The 20,228-nt window shown below is 36.0% G+C and overlaps 1 non-coding gene across 1 annotated transcript; it reads left to right on the top strand.

Annotated features, from left to right (window-relative positions):
* The first annotated feature begins 8,051 nt into the window (after positions 1-8,051).
* LOC148546046 (small nucleolar RNA R71) lies at positions 8,052-8,160 on the top strand. The gene has a single exon (XR_015900513.1). It is a non-coding gene; the product is annotated as a small nucleolar RNA R71 (small nucleolar RNA).
* Positions 8,161-20,228: the final 12,068 nt, after the last annotated feature.

Here is a 20,228-nt window from a genome sequence, read left to right on the forward strand (position 1 = left end):
CGTTGACAATGGTGATGTATCACATAAAGCCAGCCATGGAAAGGAGTAAGACTGATTGGATGAAGATAGCAGGAAAGCAGAGGTTCAGAGGAACGAAACGCATCTTCATTCTCTTATCTGAAATTCTCACCAATGAATTACATAAGTATCTCTATTCCTATTCTATTATAAAATATTCGAAAACTCCATTATCACTTTATATCTGCCTGACTGAGATTTACAAGGTGACCATAGCTTGCTTCATACCAACAATCTCCGTGGGATTCGACCCTTACTCACGTAAGGTATTACTTGGACGACCCAGTGCACTTGCTGGTTAGTTGTATCGAAGTTGTGACAATTATGAATTAAGATCAAAGCACCAAGCTTTGGAGCCATTACCAGGGATTGTTCGAGCCTGGACATCACAATTTCGTGCACCAACCTCTATGGTCTCTATATGAGCCTTGGCTTCCTTTAGTTCTTGGATAGGGATTTCTTGAGTGGGTATTGAGCACTCAGGGGGGTGTGCCATTACTGCCGTTCAACGCTAGCTCTGGTGGATCTTTGGGTGTTGAACACCCATCATGCACCCCTTCACTGGCATTAAACGCCAGGTTCCTTACCAAGTTGGTCGTTGAATGCCCAGGAGGGACATCCTTCCTGGCGTTCAACGTTAGAGTCCCTGCCTGTTTGGGCGTTGAACGCCCAGTGAGGGCTTCCTCACTGGCGTTCAACACAGACTCTTGGCCAGTTTGGGCGTTGAACGCCCAATGAGGTCTTCCTCACTGGCGTTCAATGCCATCCCATTCTCTCCAGATTCGGCCTCTACCTCTATGGTGATGGCCTTGCACTCTTCTCTTGGGTTTACTTCAGTGTTACTAGGAAGAGTATCAGGAGGAGTCTCAGGGAATCTCTTGCTCAATTGACCAATTTATACCTCCAAATTTCTGATGGAGGATCTTGTTTCAGTTATAAAACTATGAGTGGTCTTAGAGAGGCTGAAGACTAGAATGGCTAAGTCATAAAGGCTCTCCTTAGGAGTCTCCATATTCCCTTGAGAAGATGTGAATGGTGGCCTGTTGTTGAACTTATTCTGGTTTCTTCCACCTTGATTATTATTGAAGCCTTGCTGAGGCTTCTGTTGATCCTTCTGTAACACCCTAAGTTTTTATCCTATCTTTGAGGGTCTTTAAAAATAAGGTGACACACTCGACGAAGAAAAAAAATGACTTAATCGTTACGCAAGGTAGGAGAAAGTGCGCGTAGAGCGGGAAATGAGTAGCACTAGAACGTTGGAATAAATGTGAAATGATATCTTAACCATGAGCACGGTTCAAAATAAAATACTTAGAGAAAATTATAACAGGAAAAGAAACTAATTACGTCCTAAGCTAATCTCGTCGAAGAGGCTCCCATACTTGTATCCCATCCTATCCTTGATTAGGACCCTTCAGTTATTCCCGAGTCGAGGTATCAGGGGTCTCCCTCCAACACATTTTCGCGCAGTGAAGATCCGGTTCTATTGTGTGGGACGAACCAAAATTCGACGAGGTGCCGAAGTGGGGGAATAGGGCACGTATTCCACCTTTGGACTTCCGCAAGGGTTCAACTCCTCCTCTGGATCCTCCCCCATGGTGTCTTCCTTCTGGTCAGGGTCGTCGGATTTCCTCTTCCTCGGTCTCGGAGTCGGACTCGAGGCGTACCACCTTAGATGACCGCTTCCTAGATGCTGAAGCGTTCCTATCTAGGAAGGTTACGATGGGTAGCAGGGGTTCTTCCTTTACGAGCTCTCGACCTAAGTAGATAGTTTGGAGCACGGTAGTAGTGGTCGCAACTACCCACGCGTGCTTCGAGGGGTCATACTCAGAAGTTACCTTCGGGGGGCACTGCGTCGTCTCTATCCGCTGTGCCATGTTCCTCTGGAGACAGTATGGGAAAAGAAAGGGAGTGAGAACCTAACGTCTCAGTAGGAGTGCTATGCAACACCTCCATATCCATCTCCAGCCCACGTGCGGGATTTTAAAAAAAGGGGCGTACGACATGGCATGTAATATGCATCTTTCTTGTAAAACATGTGTGCAAAAAGGAAAGCATATAGGAAAATAGAAGGATAACATCTTAAGTAACATCAACATAATCATAATTAAATCTAAAAGAAAAACATAGAAATCAAACTTTCATTCGTGCCTTCTCCTTTCTTAATTCATAACTTTTATAGAGGGTATTGAGCTCAAACCGGTATAAGTGGGAGTCCCCTTCCCTTACCGAAGGTTCTTATCCCAAACGTTTTGGCGATCACCTTCCCTTACCGAAGGATCATCTCGATCGATCACCTTCCCTTACTGAAGGATCATATCGATATCTTGTCTTTTGGGGTCACCTTCCCTTACCGAAGGATCATTCCCTCAGTTCAATTTACAATTAGGTTGTTTAAACATACACGAGAGAAAAATCATATAAGAAGAGATCATGCAAGAAAAGGGACAATTGAGATGATAAAGGGATATATGAAAATCATGAGACTCTAGCATGTGTATGAATTTTCTAATTAAAAGATCTTGGTAATATAATAGCATGGATTGAAAGAGGTCCTATCAAAGTGCAGGAAATAGGGCATTTTAGATGATTGCATAAAATATTTAAGAAAGCATGTACTCTCGACTTTAAAGGAGTAATAATAACATAATGACATGCACATAATAGAATAGGGTATATTAAATATTTGAATAAAATATTTAAGAAAGCATGTACTCTTGACTTTAAAGGAGTAACAATAACATAATGATATGCACATAATAGAATAGGGTATATTAAATATTTGAATAAAATATTTAAGAAAGCATGTACTCTTGACTTTAAAGGAGTAACAATAACATAATGATATGCACATAATAGAATACGGTATATTAAATATTTGAATAAAATATTTAAGAAAGCATGTACTCTTGACTTTAAAGGAGTAACAATAACATAATGATATGCACATAATAGAATAGGGTATATTAAATATTTGGATAAAATATTATAAATAATAATATAATAATGTAAGAGATCACACATGTGCATATAATAGAATATGGTATGTTAAACAAGACAGTATAAGAAAGGCATGTACTCTCTGTCCTAAGGGAATATTAATATAATAATATAGGAGATTGAATAAGCATTATAAGAAGACATGTACTCTCGACCTAAGGGAATATTAACAATATAATCATATGAAAGAGCACAAAATGAGTATAGTGAATAATTGAATGAACATCACAAGGAGACATATACTAATGATTCAAGAAGACATGAATGACATGATGGACAGACATGATCAACATGAATAAAGGATGAGTGAAAGACAACTAATGTCATGATAACATTCGTGAATGGAAGAAAATAAAAATGGAACATAACACATGCCAAGCATTTAAAAAAAAACATAATTTCCTACTCTTTTTCCTAACGCTTCTTCGAGCTTGCCTCTTGTGTTTGCCCACAGAATATTATTTCTTTGTAGAGAGAGAAGGGAGAGGATTAGTATTTGAGAGGAGTGATTTTCTACCTATAGGTGCACCCCTATTTATATACATTTGGGGATAGGGTGGTTGGGATAATTTTAATTTCAAACGGAGGGTGATTACTAGATTTCTATCCATAAATTTAAAATGCTAAGCCTATCTCCTAACTGATTTTCAAATTTTGAATTTAATTTTGTTTCTAGAAGGGGTGGTTGTTACATTATCACCCCCATAAAAAAAAGAATTTGTCCCCAAATTCTACATTCTAATTTGGTCGATAAAGGTCATTAGTAGGATACATAGTGATTTGGACCTGGGTTAGCTTATCTTACTAGTAGCGGAAAGAGATATGAACGAAAGAGAAGCACCAGTATCATCTAGGATGGTTAAAGGATTCCATTCATTGTGCATTTACCCTCGATTCGATCTTCTGACTCGTGGACTTCCTCGCCGCTGAGGGCAAAGACTCGCCCTTGACACTGTGGTGGATTGGCAGGGGGTGGGAGAACTGCTGGGCATTCTCTGGCAATATGCCCCGGCTGAGAACACCGGAAGCAGACATTTTGTCCGGCAAGGCACCTACCCCTATGTCGCTTCCCACATGAAGCACACTCCTTGAGTTCGGTGGTTTTTGGTGAGGCATCAGTGGGAGTTTCCTGGCAATCCGTGCCCTGTTGAGGTTGCCTTCCTGTAGGTTTCTCAAGAAAGGCCTTCTTCTGCGGCAACTGCTGAGATGATTCTTGATTCAGTTGCCTTTTCTTGAAAGCCTCGCTTCTTTCCGACGCTAGTTTTTTGGTGCATTCTTCGATCACCTGGCACTTGCTAACAAGGGAGGAGAACTCCCGGATTTCCAGTGGGGCTATAGCGGTTAGGACTTCTGCCCTGAGCCTCCTTGATACTTCATACACTTTCACTTTTCATCTGGATTAGCCTTATACATGGCGGAAAATTTGCAGAGTCTCTCAAAAGTCTCTGTGTACTCTGCAATACTCGTCCTATCTTGCCTCAGCTGAAGAAACTCCATCTCCTTGGACTCTCGAACAGAAAGGGGAAAGTACTTCTTGTAGAAAGCTTCTTTGAAGGTGGCCCAACTTATATCTGTTCCAGCATCCTCCAACAACCGTCTTGCTCCATCCTACCAGAACTCGGCATCAGCTTTGAGCATGAAGGTAGCATAACTAACTTGCTGCTCCTCAGTGTACGGAAAAATTGTGAATACCTTTTCCATTTCTGTTAGCCATTCTTCTGCCATATCAGGGTCGAGGGCTCCACGAAACTCAGGTGGACCAATCTTCTTGAAGTCAGCAAAATTTGTACGGGTCTGTCCCACTTCCAGCCTGGAAATACTGGGATCCTTGTCCCTAGTGGACAGTTGTTGGGCCATCAAAGTGGTGGCTTGGGCCTGCTCCTTCATTGCCTTGGCCATCTCCTTCATGTGCTTTGCTAGGTTTGATGAGCTCGAGCTCGAGCCACGTGGGCGTCCACGACTTGCCATGGGTCCCCTGTTTATGGATAACCATAGGAAGAGGTTTCATATCTCCTAGGATCGACTTTGCTCTGATACCAATAATGTAACACCCTAAGTTTTTATCCTATCTTTGAGGGTCTTTAAAAATAAGGTGACACACTCGACGAAGAAAAAGAATGACTTAATCGTTACGCAAGGTAGGAGAAAGTGCGCGTAGAGCGGGAAATGAATAGCACTAGAACGTTGGAATAAATGTGAAATGATATCTTAACCATGAGCACGGTTCAAAATAAAATACTTAGAGAAAATTATAACAGGAAAAGAAACTAATTACGTCCTAAGCTAATCTCGTCGAAGAGGCTCCCATACTTGTATCCCATCCTATCCTTGATCAGGACCCTTCAGTTATTCCTGAGTCGAGGTACCAGGGGTCTCCCTCCAACACCTTTTCGCGCAGTGAAGATCTGGTTCTGTTGTGTGGGACGAACCAAAATTCGACGGGGTGCCGAAGTGGGGGAATAGGGCACGTATTCCACCTTTGGACTTCCGCAAGGGTTCAACTCCTCCTCTGGATCCTCCCCCATGGTGTCTTCCTTCTGGCCAGGGTCGTCGGATTTCCTCTTCCTCGGTCTCGGAGTCGGACTCGAGGCGTACCACCTTAGATGACCGCTTCCTAGATGCTGAAGCGTCCCTATCTAGGAAGGTTACGACGGGTAGCAGGAGTTCTTCCTTTACGAGCTCTCAACCTAAGTAGATAGTTTGGAGCACGGTAGTAGTGGTCGCAACTACCCATGCGTGCTTCGAGGGGTCATACTCAGAAGTTACCTTCGGGGGCACTGCGTCGTCTCTATCCGCTGTGCCATGTTCCTCTGGAGATAGTATGGGAAAAGAAAGGGAGTGAGAACCTAATGTCTCAGTAGGAGTGCTATGCAACACCTCCATATCCATCTCCAGCCCACGTGCGGGATTTTAAAAAAAGGGGCGTACGACATGGCATGTAATATGCATCTTTCTTGTAAAACATGTGTGCAAAAAGGAAAGCATATAGGAAAATAGAAGCATAACATCTTAAGTAACATCAACATAATCATAATTAAATCTAAAAGAAAAACATAGAAATCAAACTTCCATTCGTGCCTTCTCCTTTCTTAATTCATAACTTTTATAGAGGGTATTGAGCTCAAACCGGTATAAGTGGGAGTCCCCTTCCCTTACCGAAGGTTCTTATCCCAAACGTTTTGGCGATCACCTTCCCTTACCGAAGGATCATATCGATATCTTGTCTTTTGGGGTCACCTTCCCTTACCGAAGGATCATTCCCTCAGTTCAATTTACAATTAGGTTGTTTAAACATACACGAGAGAAAAATCATATAAGAAGAGATCATGCAAGAAAAGGGACAATTGTGATGATAAAGGGATATATTAAAATCATGAGACTCTAGCATGTATATGGATTTTCTAATTAAAAGATCTTGGTAATATAATAGCATGGATTGAAAGAGGTCCTATCAAAGTGCAGGAAATAGGGCATTTTAAATGATTGCATAAAATATTTAAGAAAGCATGTACTCTTGACTTTAAAGGAGTAACAATAACATAATGATATGCACATAATAGAATAGGGTATATTAAATTTTTGAATAAAATATTTAAGAAAGCATGTACTCTACTTTAAAGGAGTAACAATAACATAATGATATGCACATAATAGAATAGGGTATATTAAATATTTGAATAAAATATTTAAGAAAGTATGTACTCTTGACTTTAAAGGAGTAACAATAACGTAATGATATACACATAATAGAATACGGTATATTAAATATTTGAATAAATATTTAAGAAAGCATGTACTCTTGACTTTAAATGAGTAACAATAACATAATGATATGCACATAATAGAATAGGGTATATTAAATATTTGGATAAAATATTATAAATAATAATATAATAATGTAAGAGATCATACATGTGCATATAATAGAATATGGTATGTTGAACAAGATAGTATAAGAAAGGCATGTACTCTCTGCCCTAAGAAAATATTAATATAATAATATAGGACATTGAATAAGCATTATAAGAAGACATGTACTCTCGACCTAAGGGAATATTAACAATATAATCATATGAAAGAGCACAAAATGAGTATAGTGAATAATTGAATGAACATCACAAGGAGACATATACTAATGATTCAAGAAGACATGAATGACATGATGGACAGACATGATCAACATGAATAAAGGATGAGTGAAAGACAACTAATGTCATGATAACATTCGTGAATGGAAGAAAATAAAAATGAAACATAACACATGCCAAGCATTTAAAAAAAAACATAATTCCCTACTCTTTTTCCTAACGCTTCTTCGAGCTTGCCTCTTGTGTTTGCCCACAGAAGATTATTTCTTTGTAGAGAGAGAAGGGAGAGGATTAGTATTTGAGAGGAGTGATTTTCTACCTATAGGTGCACCCCTATTTATATACATTTGGGGATAGGGTGGTTGGAATAATTTTAATTTCAAACGGAGGGTGATTACTAGATTTCTATCCATAAATTTAAAATGCTAAGCCTATCTCCTAATTGATTTTCAAATTTCGAATTTAATTTTGTTTCTAGAAGGGGTGGTTGTTACACCTTCCATGAAAGGTTAGGATGATTCCTCTATGAAGGGTTGTAGGTGTTTCCATAGGGTTCTCCCATGTAATTCACCTCCTCTATGGTGGGTTAATCAGGATCATAAGCTTCTACTTCAGAAGAAGCTTCTTGAGTGCTGCCAGTTGCAGCTTTTATTCTAATCAAATGCTGAGAGATCATATTGACCTACTGGATCAAGATCTTGTTATGAGCTAATATGGCATTCAAAGTGTCAACTTCAAGAACTCCTTTCTTCTGAGAGACCCCATTATTCACAGGATTTCTCTCAGAGGTGTACATGAATTGGTTGTTTGCAACCATCTCAATGAGTTCTCTTACTTCTGTAGGCGTTTTCTTCAAGTGGAGTGATCCACCTGCAGAGCTGTCCAATGATATTTTGGACATCTCAGACAGACCATCATAGAAAATTCCTAAGATAGACCATTCTGAGAGCATGTCAGGAGGACATCTCCTAATCAGTTCCTTGTATCTTTCCCAAGCTTCATAGCGGGATTCACCTTCTTTTTGTCTAAAGGTTTTAACTTCCACTTTGATTTTGCTCATCCTTTGAGGAGGAAGGAATTTGGCTAAGAAAGCATTGACCAATTTTTTCCAAGAGTCTAGGCTCTTTTTAGGTTGAGAATCCAACCATATTTTAGCTCTGTCTCTTACAGCAAAGGGAAAGAGCATAAGTCGGTAGACCTTAGGATCCACTCCATTGGTCTTAACAGTGTCACAGATTTGCAAGAATTTTGACAGGAATTAGTGTGGATCTTCCAGTGGAAGTTCATGAAACTTGCAATTTTGTTGCAGAAGAGAGACTAACTGAGGCTTAAACTCAAAGTTGTTAGCTCTAATAGAAGGTTGGAGATACTTCTTCCATAGAAGTCAGAGGTAGGCATGGTGAAAGCACCAAGAACCTTTCTTGCCACTCTTTCATGATTAGGCTCGGCTGCCATGTCTTCACCTTCTTGTTTGAACTTTTCGGATAGGTTTTTTTCGGAGTATTGTACTTTAGCTTGTTGTAAACGCCTCCTTAGAGTTTTCTCAAGTTCAGGATCAAGATTAAAGAGAGGTTCTTTATCCCTGTTCCTGGTCATAAACAAGAAAAAGAAAACAAGAAAGAAGAGGAATGGGAGATCTATGTTCAAGAACAGAGGACTCCCTGTGTGATGTGATGAAGAAAGGAAAGAAGAATGAAGATAGAAGAAGAGAGAAGAAGAATTCGAATAAGAGAGAAGAAGAATTTGAAAATTAGAAGTAGAAATGATAAACAAGAATTAAAATATTTTTTATTTTATTTATTTATTTAATTCGAAATTAAAGGTTAATTAACTAAAAAGAATTGAAAATTAATTGATGAATTTCAAAAAAGAAGAGGGAGGAATAAAGAAGATATTTTCGAAAATAGAAGAGAGCGAGTTAGTTAGGAAGTTTTGAAAAAGAAGAAAGAGAAAACAAGTAACTAATTAAAAAAATTTTGAAAACAAGATAAGATAGAAGATTAGAAAAGATTTGATTTTCAAATTTGAAATTAGAAGAGATAAGATAAGAATTTGAAAAGATTTGAAAAAGATAGGATTTTGAAAATTGAAATTTGAAATTTAAATTTTTAAATTTGAAATTTGAAATTTAAATTTTGAATTTTAAAATTGAAACTTGAATTTTGAAATTTGAATTTTAAATTTTAAAATTTAAATTTTGAAATTTCAAATTTTGAATTTTGAATTTGAAACAATATAAGATAAGATTTTGAAAAAGATATGATTTTTAAAAGATTTGATTTTGAAAAGATTTGAATTTTGAAATTTAAAACTAAGATAAGATAAGATAATCATTTTAAAATTAAAATTTGAAATTTTTGTTGTAATTTTTAAAAATTAATGTAAAGATAAGAAAAGATATTTTATTATTTTTTTTAATTTAATGAAGAAAGAGAAAAACAACAAAAAGACACCAAACTTAAAATTTTTAGATCTAATGACACTACTATGCGAAAAATTTAAAGAAAAACACAAAAAAGACACCAAACTTAAAAATTTTATGATCAAAACAAGAAGAAAAATAAGAACGCTTTCAAGATAAAAAAGAACACCAAGAACAAAACTCAAAGAATTCAAAGAAAACAAGAACATGCAAAGGATACCAAACTTAAAAATTTTGAAAACCAAAGACACAATTTTCGAGAATTATAAAGAAAAGACACAAGAAGACACAAAACTTAAAGATTGACAAAAGAATCAAACAAAGAACACTTTTTTTTGAAATTTTAGAAAAAAGACTCAAAGAAATTCGAAAAATTCAACAAGAACAAAAACAAAAGACTCAAACCAAAAACAAAGATTAAATAAAGAAAAGAAATTTTTTTTTTGAAAAAACTTTTGATTTTTCGAAAAAAAAAAGAAAATAAAATAAAAGACTCTAACAAAATTAAAGACAATACCTAATCTAAGCAACAAGATAATCCGTCAGTTGTCCAAACTCGAACAATCCCTGAACAAGTGCACTGGGTCGTCCAAAAACTTGGTGGCACGAATTCCCACACTTCCGCACAACTAAACCAGCAAGTGCACTGGGTCGTCCAAGTAATACCTGAACAAGTCAGGATCGATCCCATGAGGATTGTGATTTGAAGCAAGCTATGGTTATCTTGCAGATCTTACTCAGGCGGATAGAAGAGTTGTTGGATTTGGTTAAAAGCATAAAAGGAATAAAGAGATCTTAACTAGGTTGATATGTTTATAATGATCAGAAGATGGTTAAGGCTTGGAGATACTTTGTTCTTCTGGATTAACTCTAGTCTTATTGTCTTCTTCAACTGTGAATGATTTCTTCTATGGCAGGCTGTATGTGATCAACGTCGGTTGAGAGGTCGCCAATGCTCCTCCAGATCTGAACCCCAGGGTTAGTGTGGATCCATTCTGATTGAGGGTAAAGCTCCTGCAGTCCATTCTCCTTAATGATCCTACTCAAAACGCTACAGACAAGGTCGAAACTTCTGGATCAGAGAATCCTGCACCTTTGGATTCTAGCCTCTACCACAAAGACTCTAATCTCCTCATACCTCCGCTGAACTGGTGTCTCGAGAAGTCTCCAACGAAGTCATGAATTAGACGTCTAAGAGATGTATAATCAAGCTGATGGTTCAATGCTTTCCAATTACGTAGTCACACAAACCCAAGAAGAACATGGGTGGTTGTCAGGCACGAGGTCTTAGAATGAAGAACGAAGATACATCTTAGAATAGAGAATCAAACAAGAATTGAAATAGAACAGTAATACTTTTATTAATCTAGGAGGTTTAGAAACTCATACTGATAGAAAATACAATGATAAATGTGTAAAGTGTGTGTCCTCCCCTGATGAGAGGTGTAAAAAATCTTTAAATACTACACTAATGACTAAGGATTACATTAAGAAGGGTAAAACAGTCTTTTTGTGCTAAAATCTACTTCCGGAGCCCACTTGGTGAGTGTTTGGGCTGAGCTTTGATAAGATTCATGTGCTAGAAGGCCTCTAGGGTGTTGGACGCTGGCTAGGGGTCCTTTATGGGCGTTGGACGCTGGTCTCTTCTCCTTTGGGCGCCGGACGTTAGAATAGGACAGGAGGCTGGCGTTAGAAGCCAGTTTTTGGCCTTCAATTCTGAAGGAAAGTATCAATTATTATATATTGATAGAAAGCTCTGGATGTTAGCTTTCCATAGCCGTTAAGAACGCTCCATTTGGATTTCTATGGCTCCAGAAAAGCTCTTTCAAGTGCAAGGAGGTCAGATTCGGACAGTATCTACAGTGCTTTCTCTATCTCTGAATCAGACTTTTGCTCCAGCTCCTTAATTTCAGCCAGAAAATACTTGAAATTACATAAAAATACACAAAATAAAAGTAGAATTCAAAAATGTGAATTTTTCACTAAAACCTATGAAAACTTAATAAAAATTAAACAAAACATGCTAAAACTATATGAAAATGATGCCAAAAAGCGTATAAAATATCCGCTCATCAAACATCTTATCATCCCCTCAAACTCTCACAGTACCAAAACTCCACTCTTCCCTCTTCTCCACCATTGATGCTACTGGACAGCACCATCGCGGCAGTGTGGCCCTTTGCTCTCCCTCTCTCTTCCTCGTAGATATTCTCTCTCTCCGTCGCCTGCCACAGCTCCACACACCACTTCTCCAGCAGCACCCTGTCTCCTCCATGCACCAGTTGATGCCATTGTGCTCCATTCTCTGTCTATATCATCAATAAATAAACTCATCTCTCTTATTCACCATCGATGAAGTCCTTTTCTTTTTAGCCTCTCACGCGGCGGCGCGACCCTTTCCTACCTCTCCCTTCTTTATAGTTCTTCTCTCTCTAACTCTCCGTCCTCCACTACGACGCCATGCACTAGCAGCCGCTATCGTCCTCCCGCCATAATAGCAGCATGCACCAGTCACCTCAATAATGGATCCTCCGTGTCTGCTTGGTTCTATTTCTGATTGTTGTTAATTATTGTTCTTTTATTTATTCATTGATGGCTTCTATATTTTTTTTTTGAAATTGTAGTGATGATTTAGGGTTTGATTTTTGTTCTATTTATTTTTTTGCTTTATTTATTTTTTTGTTCTATTTATTAGAGTTTTTATTTTTTAAATTCTATTTTGAATTTTTGTTTTTATGATTATAATTCTTGATGTTCTGTTTGTAAGTTTGTTGTTAAGATTTTGATTTTTTAATTTCTATTTTTATGATCTTATTTCCTTCATAATTTGTTGTTATCATTCTGAATTTTAAATATTTTTATGATTATGTTATAATTTTATTATTTTGAATGGATTTTCTTTTTTAGAGTTTGGAATCAACTAGCACATTTGGGAGAAAAAGGTGAAAGGTGGAAAAAATGCAGCAGCTGAAATCAACTAGCACTTTTGATTTTGTTGATTCTGATTTGGTTGAATTTGTTCTATTCTGATTTGTTTTTTGTTCTGATTTTATTTGTTCTTTCTAATTTAGTTTGGATCTAATTCTGATTCAGTCTCTTTTTGCTTTTTTTTTACTTCTTGATTTTTATCTGAGTCAGGTTGATTAAGTCAGACAGGTTTTTTCTAATTAATTGAAAAATAAAAAAAAACTGAATCAAACCAAACAAATTTTAATTAGTTTGGTGTGGTTTGATTAGCTTTAGTAAAAAAATCGAACCAAACTGAAGTGCAGAATTGATATAACATGGGATCAGATGACCTTTTTCTTGAATAATCGAACCAAACCGTACTGCGAACACCCCTAATATATACAATGTGAAATATCAAGTGTACGTACAGAATAAAAAGTCAAATAAATAAGATACAATCAAATAAAGCAGAACAAAACCCTAATCACTACGAATCTTGATAGTCGTTGTCGGCGTCATTCCCCTGGTCCGGATGAGGCGGCGGTCTAGGCGGTGATGTCGGTGCCCCCTCTAACAATGCTGCTGCCACTAGGGGTGGCAACACTACCCGAACTCGCGGGTATCCACCCCGAGCGGGTAATTACCCGCCCCCGCACCGGGGTGGGTTTTAACGGGGCAGGTTCTTGGGCGGGGCGGGGCGGGTCGGGTTTAGGTTAAACCCGCCCCTACCCGTCCCGATATATATATATATAATATATATAAATATATATATTTTTAATATATAATATATGTAACACATATAAAATAATTAGTAAATGATTAATAATATTATATCATATATAAATTTTTACTTTAGTTTATGTTATGTATGTAAATGGTGGTTATATAATTTTTAAAATTTTATTTTATTTGTTGAATTTAATAATTATAGGGGCGGGTAGGGGCAGGGCGGATACCCGCAGGGACGGATTAGGGTTTAACATTTTTACTACCCGCGGGTAGGGCGGGGCGGGTTTCATGCGAGTTTTTTGTCGGGCGGAGCGGGGTCGGGTAGAGCAAAAACCCGCCCCTACCCGCCCCGTTGCCACCCCTAGCTGCCACCAGCACACATCTACGCATGGTACACCGGCATCTGTTGTCGCCTCCATTGAATCTGCTCTAGCTCCTTCCTAAGCTCCAGCCTGAGAAAATATGTGTTTGACATGCATGTGAGTATCTCATTATACCTCTCCTCAGAGGACTGCAGCTGTTGAGATTGTTCGTGAAGACTTTGGGTGAGATTCTACACCTCCTCCCTCAAATTGACATTGTCCTCGGGATCAGCAGGGCTAGTGGTTAAGGCGAACAAAGGCCTCAATGTGGAGGTGCAGAGGTTGCTACTGAATAACGATCCCAGCCCGTAGGCGTGATTCTTGTACACCTCCGATGCAGTATCGCGCCAAACCGTATCAGGATCAACGACTGAAGCAACGGAGTTGTTGCCATCTTCCCCACTATGCTGAGATTCCTGGGCTACAACCTCCAATCTCTGTGTGTAGGACTCTTGTGTAACACATGTTATGATTAAGACAATAGTTAATTGAAAATGAATAATGTTAAATTTTATATCACAAGATGTTTACTCACATAATAATCTGCAAACTGATGATCAATAAATATCTCCTTGTTCTCCTTCAAGATACGAGTATACTTGAAGGTCTCCATTATCGTCGCATCACGATCTAACGACTTAGACTACACATATTAAAATAGTATGTTAAATCAAGTAATAATTAACAAAATAAAACAAGTTACATACCAGCCTGGCCTTTGTCTTCATGAAAGTCGTTGACCCCCCGATATACTTCGAGGACTTGGTCGATGCCCTGTTGGCCCTGTTTGCAGCTCGGCGACGCCTGACCCTTCATCAGTCTCCCAATAGACATAGAGGTCCTTCTTAATATCTAGGCAGAGCCACTGAATGAGATGGTTGAGCCTCTCATGTACATCCTCAAGCATCTACTGAACTATCTAGCCATCTGATAATTGAAGATCTTTCTAATCATGGTATTGTAAGTCTTCTCCCATATAAATATTTTCTGCACAAAAAAAAATATTTAGCACTAGTTAATCGAAACTAAACACATAATTAAATGAAATAATAAACTAGCTAAAATTCAAATATGTAGAGTTTTTACTATTCACTTCTAAAACCGTCGCTCTTTGGTCTCAACAGGGATCTTCTTGTAGCTCGGTTATGGGTTGTCGTACATCAGCTTAATGACATTGGCACACTGCCATGTACATGCATTGATATGTGGGGCAAATTTTTTAATGAAAAACTTAAGATTAGTAAACATAAATATTATTTAAGAATATCAAAATAAATTACATTTAAAACCAATTAAAATAGTACTCACGTCATCAACCCATCAAGCCAAAGCGTCATCCGTATGATCAGCAGCTGTGCTAGGGCATCTGGCTGGGATCCATAAGAGGACTCCGGCACTGTAATGTCTATCCCTGGAGGTGGCATCAATTGTTGAAGTAGTGAACTGTTGAGCGAGTGGAGGAGGTGGAGGAATCCACTCTAGTGAAGCAGCAAGACGACTGCCTAGAGGAGGGGTGGCGCAGCAGGACCTATGTAGTTAGGGTTAAGGACCGTGATAAAGTGTTGATCCTATGACAACCTAGGGACAACCGAGGTAGAAAACGAGGACTAAGAAGTCCCATGGGAGCCAGTAATCGCCCTCCTTCTATCCCAACTACAAGGCCGGCTCGTGACACCTCTACCTGTCATTAAGTCTACCTAAAACAACGTAATTATATCATGATCTAATGGTCAAATCAATAAAGATATATATTTTGAACCTCAAATTAATTTCACCCACATTTTTGAAAAAATTTGACATAGCCTTCCTTAAAATATGAACATATCCATCTTTACGATTTTCACAAATCTAACTACTCTCTTATTCCACAAGTTCTCAATCCACAACATCAATCAAAAGTTTAAAACTCAATTAATTTCACCAAATCTCATAAACATGATATTAAATTAAAAAATGATCAGATAACTAACAATAATTGTTGAAAATAACTAATCAAATCTCTTTCTCTTTCATTTATTTGATTTTATTATTATTATTTCATCAATATATAATTTATTATTTTGACATTTATTAAATTAATTTAAAGATTAGAATGATTTTTTTATTGCAAATTATTTTCAATTTTATAATTAATAAACTACTAATTTAGACATCAAAAGATTAGATAACATTGATGTCTGAATTCGAAGACTTCAGCTAATTAAAATTTGAAATATAGTGAAAAGACAGAAATCCTAAGAAGAAAAGTGTGAAAGTGAGCTTCTTAACTTGGTTTTTAATACCGTTGACCATTATCCCTTCCATCCCCAATTCTCCTTCTTATATCACCCACACCCCTCCCCTATCCCCAATAGGGGAAAACCTAAGTACTGCATTAAAAAGCCGCTCAAGAAATCAATAACCTGAAGTCATAATCCTCACCTTTTGCATCAAAGTTTTGATGTTTTAGCTCAATCCCAAACGCTAAATTCACATCAACCATCAATGTACTATGTTATCAACCATTTTTCACAGCATTATGCTAATATTTCTTAAGCAAATACCGATACATCAACCAAATCCACAAAAACCTAATAGTAACAATAAACAAGAACCACATGTCCATATTGTAATTCAAATGCATAAAATCAATATAAATGAAAACGACATATCAAAGCATCCAACACATATTCAAATTCACTAATCATACTCGAAAAAAAGAAAGAAAGAAGGTTGAAAGGAGGGAGGAAGACAACCTACTTGGAGGAGGGAGTAGCGGTGACAATAGCGACGACGACAGTAGAACAAACGGCATCACACAGCTCCTCACGAGACGCAACAAGTTCCAGTCGAGTCCAAGGAATCCTTGGAGGCTGTTTGGTGGTGGTCAGTGCTGGCAGAGGTGGTTGTTGGCACACAGAGAGATAGAGAGAGAGAGAGAGAGTGGGAATTTCGAAATGAGGGAGGAGGGAGAGCGCAATTCAAATTTAGAACACGTTTATCATTGAATTTATCGGCAAATAATTCCGATGGTAATGCATTGCACATGACCCAAAATGCAGTGTTTCGCTAATTGTATTTACTAGTGGATTTATCTGTAAGAAAATTCAACAGTAACAATCACACCAATTTTTTTCTCTAACTTTAATAGTAAATTTACTGTCAAAAAAATTAATCCATCGATAATATTTTGACCTGACAATTTATTATCAAATTCGCCGATAAAATCACCGTTAATGTATGATACTAAATTCGTCGATAAATTTAATAGTATTTAACGTTTGAATATTTGTTGGTCATGTAATACTATTAGAAATTTAATTCAAGGACATTAGCATCCATTCCTTACATATGTTTATAACGTGTATAAACTTTTATTCTGTGTTGGTTGTAGAGAGTTTTAAGAAAATAGAATTAAATTGAATTTTTACTAACATATGTGGTCTAATAATAATCGTTTGATCCATTAAGTGGTATTAGACAAAGGTCAACCGAAAATGTCATCATGATATTTTGTGTAAATATAGCATGTTGAGTTAAACTAAAACTAACGATTCTTCTCAATCTCAATTGAAAGAGGAGTTAAACCCTCAAAATGGTCTCTAAGATTGGCGTTGTGTACTAAAATTGTTCTTGAGATTTCAATTATACCAATTATATCTCTGAGATTGAGAAAAGTGCACCATATTAGTCCCTGACTCATTTTCCATTAACGACATGATGATGATATGGCTTGATGACGTGGAATGTAAGTAACACGTGTCACTCCATGATTTGGCCACGTATAATGATATGATGATGTGGTGACCAGTGACACGTGGCATGCTGATGTGGATGGTTGTTCCACATGTCACAATGTTATTTGGCCACGTGTTCGTTTGTGCCACGTGTCGCAACAGTATTCGTCCATGTATCGTCCATTATGTCACCATTGTAGATGCACCAAATTAGTCCCTCACTTTGCATTAAGACCATCTCGAGTAGGGAACTCATTTTAGTTCCTATTTATGGTCCACTTGTCATAAAAAGTAACTCCACATCAGCTTTTGCGTCATAAACAGTAAATAGGAACTCAAAGTATCTCTTTCTTCTCCATTAGCAGGAACTAACTTTATTAAAATTTATAAATTAAAAAATATTTTACTATTAAAAATATTAATATTAAAAAAATTAATAACTTCATATATAACAATAGTACACAATATATAATTCGAAATTAAACTAATTTGTAAAATACGCAATATAAAAAAAATAGTGGAACTCTATAGTTAATGCCAAGTATCGTAAAATTGTCATATGTGTTTAGTTAAGTCTTCTTTCAACGGTCAATCCTGCCGCATATTCCGAAATTGGACATTATTTTTAGAGAAATTGATGGTATAGTGCAAAATCTTTCTCTCATAATAACTGAGGTAATTAATATAAATTATTAATTGAATAAATATATAATTATTTAATGTAATTATTTAATTAATTGTTATTTAAATTATTTTATTAGATAATTAATATAAATTAAATTAAATAAAAATATAATTATTTAATATAATTATTTATTAATTATGAATTTATATAATTATTTATTTTTATAATAACTTACCACGTGGCAAGTTATTATTGGATGATGAAAGTCTCTGCTCAGAGGGACTCTCTTCTCTTGAAAATCACGCTGGAACTCACTTTTTTTCTTCTCCAACGGTTGGCCTCTACTTTTGTCAGAAACAGGGACTCATATTTTGGCCATTGGAGTTGCTCTAAGTGACTCATTTTAGACCTTGAAATTGAATGTCGTGCACCAAACTAGTCCTTTCACCAATTTTTTTTATTTTTTTAAATTTAAAATTTTCAATATCTTAAATGCACTAATTTCATTTCTATTTTTTCATATATCGTTTAAATACAAGTGCTTTCATAAAAAGTTTTAAGATTTTAGTTTTAATTATATAATTTTTTAATAATTTAACATTGGTAAATTTTGTAATATATAAGTATGTTATTATAAAAAATAATTATATGATTGATTAGACACATTTTTTCATAATTAAAATAAACATTTTTTTGTTCTTATGAAATACACATTTTCGTTATATTTAAATGAGCTAAATTGAAAGCACTTCAAGCACCCTCACTACCATCTCCGACCTCTGTAGTCTAGACGAAAGATGTCGAAGATGGTAATGAGGGAAGTTTGAAATGCCTTCACATCAACTCCAAAATGGCGGTTAGGGGTATCCGCAAGAGAAAAATATTTTATAAAAATACTAAAAGAGGTCGGAGATGGTAGTGAAGTTACTTGAAATGCCTTCCCGGCTTCACGTCAACTCCAAGTCAGCGGTAAGAGTATTCGCAAAAGAAAAAATATTTTATAAAAGCACTTTTCTTTGATTAACATGTGAAAAATAGAATTGAAATTAATGCATTCAAAAATATTGAGAATTTTGTTTATAGAAAGAATGAAAAAAAACTGGTGAAATGACTAGTTTGGTGCATGACATTTAATTTTAGGGACTAAAATAAAGCACTTAATGTAAAGTGATGGACTAATTTGGTACATCTACAATGATGACATAATGGATGATACGTGGACGAATACTGTTGCAACACGTGGCACAAACGGCCACATGGCCAAATAACATTGTGACACATGGCACAACCATCCACATCAGCATGCCATGTGTCACTGGTCACGACATCATCATATCATTACACGTGGTCAAATCATGGAGTGACACGTGTCACTTACAGTCTACATCATCAAGCCATGTCATTACGTCGTTAATGGAAAATAGATCAGGAACTAATATAGTGCTTTTGTCAATCTCAGGGACGTAATTAGTACAATTAAAATCTCATGGACAATTTTAGTGTACGACGCCAATCTCAAAAACCATTTTAGGGTTTAACTCATTAAAAGAGTTTAACTCTTATCTTCAATTTTATTATGGATATATTAAAAATCATTCGGCAAATTAATTATCTTTATAAAATATATATTTTAAATGTGTCAAACAATACATATATAAATATATACGACTGATTTTTAGTATGTATATTACATTTATAAATTTTACTAATCATATATCATACTTAGATGGAATAATTTAAAAAATTTTATATATAAGAAATAAAACAAAAATACTACACCTATACGTAAACGTAATTATTAAATCAGTTATTATGTATCAATATATATTTATACATATAATTTACATATTTTTTAATTAAATAAATTAGTTATCAGAATAAATAAACAAATAATAAAATTTATTTATAGTAATATAATAGAAAAAAGATGTCAAATATATATTTTTATAAATGGTTGTTAATTGTTGGTTGATTTTTTTGTATGTATGTAATATGATTAGAAATAAAATTGTACCTTTATTAATAATTACAATCTTTGATTTAACATTAATTGAGGCTTATTAATTAAATTAAATTGTATACAGAACTTGAGTAACACGTTTTTCTACCATCTAACTCTCCAATCAACTTTGAAGGAAGTTTTTCCTTCCTTCCGCTCTTACAAGAAAACAATAAATTGAATGGAAGGAAATGAGTTAAAGATGGTGTCGTACAAGTATTTTTGTAATTAAATTTAATTAAATTAATATAATTTTTGAAATATAATAAACAAAATTTTTGAAGTATATATCGCATAAAATTTTATATATAATACAAATT

This window comes from Arachis ipaensis, chromosome B9 (assembly GCF_059453495.1).
Source record: "Arachis ipaensis isolate K30076 ecotype BB chromosome B9, ASM5945349v1, whole genome shotgun sequence".
Classification (NCBI taxonomy): domain Eukaryota; kingdom Viridiplantae; phylum Streptophyta; class Magnoliopsida; order Fabales; family Fabaceae; genus Arachis; species Arachis ipaensis.